Here is an 8,602-nt window from a genome sequence, read left to right on the forward strand (position 1 = left end):
TCAATGGACATGAGTTTAAGCAAACTCCAGGGGATGGTGAAGGACAGGGAAGCCTGGCGTGTTGCAGTGCATGGGGTCACAAAGTCAGACATGATGTAGTGACTGAACAACAACAATAGGCTCTGCTGAGTTTAAAGAAAAAATGACAATGTAAGAGTTGCGAGTTAAGTTTGAATTGAGGCCAAATGAGGACTGCAGCCCAGGAGACAGCACCTCAGATAGCTTTGAGAAACAGCTGCAAAGAGGTAGGGGGGAAGGCCAGTATATATGTGATTCTAGTGAAGGGAGGGTACATGCTTGAATCAAGCACATATTCTTCCAGAAGCTTTCTGCTAGACTCATGAAGCTTTCTGCTGATCATGAGAAACAGTCATCACCAGGAAGGATTTTAGTATTTTCCTAGATACGAGGAAATACAAAGACTTGGGCTCATAAAATCAACTCCAAAAATATGTAACTATCTGAGGACCTGTCTTGCCAGTTCCCTGCTACCCACCCCACCACAGCGTGCCTCTTTTCTGCTCTCCACCCTGAAGTCCCTTCAGGGGGTGTTGAAGGTCAGCAGCTGCAGCAGCACATGATTTAATCCTTGTAGAGGTAGATGGCACGTGCCCGTGGCAAGTGCCCTTGGCAAGTGCCCGTGGCAAGTGCCAATTTGAAGTTGCTCCTTCACAGAGATCTTATTACTACCTGCTGGATAGGATTATTCAGTTCCTTAGAAATTTCTGGAGATGTAAGTTAAGCACACATAAAATATTTCTATTTATTAGCTATGTCCAACCCATGGCTGTACATCTTGTGGAGGGTTTTATGGATATTCCCAGGAATTAGTGGGGAAAAGGAGTGAGAGAGAAACATTATCTATCTCCCCTCCACAAAAACCACAATGGAAACAATTTAAATGTTTCCCCTATCCCAGGAATGCCGCAAGCAGCCCTGTAGACAGTGGATGTGACACTGAAGCCACAGGCAAAGAAAAGGCAGAAGTGAGGAAGCAGAGAAGACCTCAGTGCTCCACACCAGAGATACTCAGATTCAGAATTATATAGGATGTTCGCTCTAAAAAACATTTGTGGCAGCCTTTCATCTTGCAGATAGAAAGGGAAACTGAGCCCCAGAGAAGGAATATGTACAAGGACCCTGGGCTGATCTGATGGAGCAGGACTAAGAAAAGCCTTCACACTCCCAGCTCGCTTCTCTGCTGGGCTCTGGCCCCTGGAGGCAGCCGGCAGCCTCCTCCTGCCTTGCTAATGTGGGTCAGGTCTGAATTCACGTGTGGGTCAGAATCGCTTCTACTTGTACTAATAGTCTTTCACTCCTGAGGGTTGGGAGCCAATTTCTGTGGTATTTGCTGACCCTGACTGTTCACCTTTTCTCGAGCCTTTGGTAACGCAATGTAAAGGCCTCAGAATCTATTCACAACAGGAAGCAGTCCGTTTTGCAATCCTTTTCCTAAGTTGAGTTAATAGCTAAGCTCCTGTGGGACACAGAGCAACTGAAATCCTATTATTTAGTCATCAGAAACGGCCCCAGTCCTAGTTTTCATTTCCTCTGAAGCAGCCAACATGCCTTTCTTCTTTTTTCGCTTTTATATAATACAAAATATAAGAATTGTTCTATGTTGGGGATATCTTTGACTGACAAGAAGACATGCTTTTAGACAGAAAATATTTGCAGCTCTTTAAAAAGTGAGTGAGATTAGAATAAGAATTTACCTGCATAGTTGCAAACTACTTAAAATAGATCAGATAAAATGACAATGGAGAGAGTGAATTTATAAAAGTTTAGTGACAGTCTTTTTGAATTTCATGCATCAGGCAATCAATCAATCAATCATTTTGAAACCATACACATAAAAAACAACAGGAACTTAGTTCATATTACTTATGTAACTATTTCACAAACAACCTTATACAATATCAAAGTGAACAGCAGCTTTAAAAATCAGCTGTATTTATAGAGATATGGTTACAAACAATAAAATTCCTGCATTTAAGTTTGACACCTTTGGCAAATAAATACATTTATATAACCCTTGTAACCACCACAGTAGTCAAGATATGGAACTTTTTTGTTAGCCAGAAAGTTCTCTAATGCCCATCTAAGAGTAAGTTTGAAAACAAAAGTGAAAGTTGCTCAGCCATGTCCGACTGCTACCCCATGGACAGTATAGCCCATGGAATATCTCTAGAACAGAATACTGGAGTGGGTAGCCTTTCCCTCCTCCAGGGGATCTTCCCAACCCAGGGATCGAACCCAGGTCTCCCACATTGTAGGCAGATTCTTTACCAGCTGAGCCACAAGGAAACATCAAGAATACTGGAGTGGGTAGCCTATCCCTTCTCCAGTGGATCTTTTCCACTCAGGAATTGAACTGGGGTCTCCTGCATTGCAGGTAGATTCTTTACTAACTGAGCTATCGGGAAGAGTAAGTTTAGATATGACGATCTTTTACTCCTTATTTTTACAGAATACTTGTTTGTATTTTCTTAAATTTTCTTGCATGACCACAGGACAGTGATCAAAAATAAGGAGATTAATACTGAAATAATGCTACTATCTAATCTACAGACCTTATTAAGATTTTATCTTAAGCAATGCAATGCTTGAATTCCGTCATCTTGTCCATTTGGTCTCCTGTGATCTGGGACGTTTTCTGGCTCTTTCTGTCTCACACTGGCATTTTTGAAGAGCAGAGTCCCAGTTGCTTTGCAGATCATCCTTCCACTCGGATTTGTTGGCTATTTCCTCATGAGTAGATTCAGTTGCTGCACTTAAGGCAAGAATTCCACAGTAGTGATGCTGGGTTCTTCCTAGAGCACCCTGATGTTGATTAAAAAAAAAAAAAAAATTACAACGTGAGAGATGCCAGTTAAGCTTTATTTGGGGTAGAACAAGGACTGAAGCCTGTGAGTCAGCACCTCAGACAGCTTTGAGAAGCCACTCCAAAGATGTAGGAGGGAAGGTCAGTATATATGTGATTTTGGTGAAGGGAGAGTACATGCAGTCAAGCACATATTTTCCCAGAAGGTTTCTGCGAGGAAACAGTCATCACCATGAAGGATTTTAGTGCTTTTCTAGATAGAAGGAAATGCAAGAACTGGGCTCATAAATCAGCTCCTGAAAAGAACTATCTAAAGACGTGTTCTGCCAGCTTTTCCCCAAACACAGAGTGCCTCATTGCTGCTCTCCACCCTGAACTCCTTTCAGCTGATGTTGCAATCAGCAGCTGCAGGGGCACGTGATTTAATCCTTGGAGAGGTGGATGGCAAGTGCCCGTGGCAAGTGCCAGTTTGTAGTTGACACTATCAGGAGGCACATGCTGCAGGTTTTATTCCATTGCTGCAAGGTTATCTTCGATCATTTGGTTAAGGTAGTATCTTGCAGGTTTCCTCACTGAAAAGTTTGCCATTTTAGCCTTTGTAATTAAAAAGTATTTGGAGGGAATATTCTTGGAGATCCAGTACATTATTTAGTATCTCAACTCATGAACTTTCTTCTCTAAAGACAGAAAAATCTCAGTTGGCCAGTGTCAACAAAGTGGACATGTTATCCTTCGCTAAACTCTCCGTTTTGGCTCCCTACAACCTGGTGAAAGGAGAGAACTCAATGCTTTAAAGCTGAGTCAGAAATTCATCCCTCCAAAAGTATTCTCTAGGGTTCACCTGAGGTTCTGAGGTCTGGTCTTCAGTCCTGGCTTCGACTGTATTAACCATCATCACGGATGTTTCAATACCTCTCTTCAAGGGTTAACTTAACTTTGATGACTCCTCTGTGCTCAGAAATTGAGGAAAACTTACATATTTTACCAATGGTTTCAACAATAGATGGAAAAGTTAAAAAAAAATTTCTGCTTCCTATTTAAACATGAATGGAAGCTTTCTGATTAATAGTGCTTTCCTAGTATATACAGAAATCCAGTTTCATCTTTGACAAATATATTCCTAGCATTAATGTAAGATTTATTCCAAATTTAATTTTTATACTTTTCCATATACATGTGAGATTGTATCAATGGACCGTTAGCTTTTTACCACAATAATTTTCCTTGTCATTTAAACTTGTGGGTTAACTGGTTTTTAAATGAACATTCCTGGAATCCAATCATGTGGTAATTAATGGGCAGGAGTTATGTTCATTCTTTAAAATCATCTTCCAGAATACTTATTTTATTTTGCTGTTTCTTTAGCAGAAGTGTGGGAAAATGTGCTACACGCATTTCTCAAAGCTAGGCTGTTACCACTCACCAAAAAAATAAAAACCATCAAAACAACCAGATTCTAAATGCTTACTCATCACTGGGAAAGCTCTTAGAGCCTCACATTTACTGAGGACCCTCCAGGTTTAGATGCTTTCATTATATGTCTAGTTAAATAAGAAATGAAGATCTGAGAGGATATACAGCTGGACTTTAACTAGTTTGAGAGTCTGTAGCTCCTTATTCCTTTACAACCATGGACAGACCAATGAAAGCAGAGGAAAAGCCACCTCCTTTCTTTCTCAAATGAAATCAGATGGGGAGAGCAGAGAAGCAACAGTGAATCTGGGAGTGTCTGGATGCTTACTTGGCATTCTCATTCATGATCTGCTCTCCTGCTGGTTCTCCCCCAAGACCTTGACCAACCAAGCCATTGTACTATGGCCCTGAGGTTGTCCACACTCAAGCAGGGACTCATGTATCTAGGGCACGTAGATAACTTCCTGAGAATGTCAGACAGTTGAATGGACAATTGAATGCTTCAGAGGTTTGATTAATATCCTATGGTTCTTTATAGGTGGAAGAGACTTCAAATAATTTAACACAATGCAGCCGCATAAGGAAGAGGAAAGCTACTCTGAGGAGTTAAATGACTCGTCGACATCATCCACTTACTTAGTTGATAAACAGGACTAGAATTTACTGCATACTTTTTCCAAGGCAGTATGGACAAATAAATTTGATTTTCACAGACTGGACAAAAAACAAATTAGAGACAATGTAGAGACTGGTTCCTCATGTTTTTCACTTAACATTGAAACAGCTGAGGTCCTTGGAAGGATTCACCTTTTGAGAATTACAGCTTTTAAGGTCAGAGTCAATGGCTTGTGATGGATAACCTCTGTCAACCTTCGTGTCAAAGTGATGTTCCCCAGGGATCATCTGGAACCTGCTCCATTTAATGACGTTTTCTCATTTTAGAATCAAGTGCATAAATGGCTTTAAGGTCACATCAATTCTGAATCTGTGTTCTTAATATTTCTATCACTTGGAATGCAATCTTCTACATACTAGAATTTCTCCTAGTATGTAGAAGAGCTAGGTCTGGATATAAAACAATAATGAGTAAATTAGAAGGTTACAGAAGGAAGACAACATTCATGTACGTTTTCTTCTTACTTGTTAGTAACATATAGTAAAATTCGCTCTTTTTTGGTGCACAGTTCTGTGAGTTTTGACAAATGCACACAGCTGTATTACTACCACCATAATCTAGATAGAGAAGAGTTTCATCTCACACACACACACATGCACAGATTCCCTTGTGGTACCTCAAGACAGTCAACCTTACCTTGGTCCCCTAAACTGCTCTGACTCTCTGGCAGCCACTGATTTATAAGCTGTCACCATAGCCTTTTCCAGGATGTCATAAAAATGGAATCACAGAGAATATAACCTTTTGAAACTGGCTTTTTTTTTTCACTCAACATAATGCTTTTGCAATCCATCCAAGTCACTGAGTGTACCAATATCTTTTTTCATTGTTAAGCAGTATTCCATTGGGTAGACAGGCCTTGGTTCGTTTATCCAATCCCAAGACAAGAAACTTTAAGGTTATTTTCAGTTTTTGACAATGATAAATAAAGCTGCTATAAACATTTGCATACATGTTTTTGTGTGAACATAGGTTTTCATTTCCCTCGAAGAAGGCAATGGCACCCCACTCCAGTACTCTTGCTTGGAAAATCCCATGGACGGAGGAGCCTGTTAGGCTGCAATCCACGGGGTCGCTAAGAGTCAGACACGACTGAACGACTTCACTTTCACTTTTCACTTTCATGCATTGGAGAAGGAAATGGCAACCCACTCCAGTGTTCTTGCCTGGAGAATCCCAGGGACGGGGGAGCCTGGTGGGCTGCCGTTTATGGGGTCGCACAGAGTCGGACATGACTGAAGTGACTTAGCATAGAATAGGTAAAAATATAGAAGTGGAATTGCTGGATCTTGTGGTAAACATGTTTCACTCTATAAGAACTGCCGTGTTTTCCATAGTAACTATATAACATTTTTAGCTGCTTAGCATCCTTACCAGTCATGGCATGGTCAAATTTTCATTTTATTATTCAGTTCAGTTCAGTCATTCAGTCATGTCCGATTCTTTGCAACCCCACAGACTGCAGCGCACCAGGCCTCCCTGTCCATCACCAACTCCCAGAGTTTACCCAAACTCATGTCCATTGAGTTGGTGATGCCATCCAACCATCTCATCCTCTGTTGTCCGCTTCTCCTCCCACCCTCAATCTTTCCTAGCATCAGGGTCTTTTCAAATGAGTCAGCTCTTTGCATCAGGTGGCCAAAGGATTGGAGTTTCAGCTTCAGCATCAGTCCTTCCAATGAATATTCAGAACTGATTTCCTTTAGGATGGACTGGTTAGATCTCCTTGCAGTCCAAGGAACTCTCAAGAGTCTTCTTCAACACCACAGTTCAAAAGCATCAATTCTTTGGTGCTCAGTTTTCTTTGTAGTCCAACTCTCACATCCATACATGACTACTGGAAAAACCATAACCTTGACTCTATGGACCTTTGTACAGTAATATTTCACTGTAGTTTAATTAGAATTTTTCCAACTACTAACATTTTTAACACCTTTGCATGTTGGAATATCTTCTTGATGAAGAATTTTTTTCGAATCTTTTGCCCATTTAAAAAATTGCATTATTTGTTGAAATTTTATATGGCTCAGATGGTGAAGAATCTGCCTGCAATGAAGGAGATCCAGTTCGATCCGTGGATAGGGAAGATCCCCTGGAGAAGGAAATGGCAATGGCAACCAACTCCAGTATTCTTGCCTGGAGAATTCCATGGACAGAGGAGCCTGGTGGGTTACAGACCATGGGGTCACAAAGATTTGGACATAACTTAGTGACTAACACTTTCACTTTCACCATATAGTCTATATAGAAATCTTTTGTCAGATGTATGATTTTCTGTTCATCCTCCTAAAGATGTCTTTCAGAGGACAAAACCTGTTAATGTTGATGAAGTCCAATTTATTAATTTTTTTCTTATGAGGATCATTACTATTTGCATCATATCTAAGAACACATTGACTAATGTGTTGTTTTCAAAAAGTTTTACAAATTCATGTTTTACATTTAAGCCTATGACCACTGTTGGATTCATTTTTGTGTTAGATATGACATGAAAACCTTCAAACCATTAAAAATGCCACTATGCGAAAATAAAAACAAATATGATAGATACATTAAGTAGGAGAAAAGATCATAAGATTATGTAAGATTTACAAAGAAATGTTGAACAAGAACCACAACATTTTATTTCCTTAAGACTAATGAATCTTAGAGTTTGGGGTACATGTAATTATCCCTAATCCCCTCACTGAGTGTAACTAAAAACCCTAGAAATTATATGTAAAACAAACATAAAAAGACTCTGAAAGCTAAGGAGAAGGCAGAACTGCTAAGAATCTCAGGGCCCAAGGAATAACAGGGTGGTACGTTCTCTGGGTTTTTTTCTGTTGCATATAGAAGCAGACAGAATTGAAGTAGTTGTTAACCTGGAAATGCCAACAAGCATAGGAAAAAAAAAAAAAAAAAAAAAACCAACAAAATCTTCTCCAGCTAAAGGACCTGGAAAGGGACAGCCTAACAAAATGTAATACATTTAGACAATAACTGCTCTACCCCAGCCAAGCTCCATATTGAAAACTGTACTCTCATCTCCACCCATTTCCAGGCAGTAAAGATTGAGTAGGGAGTTTAGACACCAATCCTTGTGAGCCTGTAACCACATGCCCAGAACCCATTGGCATGGTGTCAGAGAAGGCCAAGTAGGGAGTCAGGACTTACACACCAGCCCAGCAGTCATAAGCCACTCCTCCCCCCACAATCCCGTGAAGAGTTGGTGGAGCCAGAACCCCACCTGTGACCAGCAGTAATACCCCTCTCTCAGGTATCAGTGCAAACCTAATGGGGAACCCGGACTGTTGTCTCCACTTGGCACAGTGAGGTGGCATCCCCCCTTCCCTTGCCTTACCAGTGTCACAGAAAGTCTGCTAAAGCAGAAGGTTGATATGAGATCCAGAGCTTCACAACATAACACAAAAAGTCTGATAGGAAACTTCTCATCATACCGAGCAACAGCAAGCAATTACTAACACACATGAAGCAAATGAGAACAAAGAGAGCCTCAAGAAAGAAACAGACATTTTCAGATTTAGAAAAGATAAGTGAAAATCAAATAACATTTCTAGAAGGGAAAACTGCAATGATTGAAAATTGTTTTAAAAATCTAAAGTCCATGGATTTAACCACAGAATGGAGGAATTAGAGGGAAAAAAAAAATCAGTGAACTGTACATTTGAACACAGAAATGACCAAAT

General features: G+C 40.3%; 1 long non-coding RNA gene across 1 annotated transcript; it reads right to left on the bottom strand.

Moving 5' to 3' along the window:
* Positions 1-795: 795 nt before the first annotated feature.
* LOC129647871 (uncharacterized) lies at positions 796-3,193 on the bottom strand. Its single transcript, XR_008712553.1, has 2 exons — positions 2,922-3,193; positions 796-2,823 (listed from the first exon to the last, which is right to left on the bottom strand). It is a non-coding gene; the product is annotated as an uncharacterized LOC129647871 (long non-coding RNA).
* Between the last annotated feature and the right edge of the window lie 5,409 nt (positions 3,194-8,602).

The sequence above is a fragment of the Bubalus kerabau genome, chromosome 3, assembly GCF_029407905.1.
Source record: "Bubalus kerabau isolate K-KA32 ecotype Philippines breed swamp buffalo chromosome 3, PCC_UOA_SB_1v2, whole genome shotgun sequence".
Classification (NCBI taxonomy): domain Eukaryota; kingdom Metazoa; phylum Chordata; class Mammalia; order Artiodactyla; family Bovidae; genus Bubalus; species Bubalus kerabau.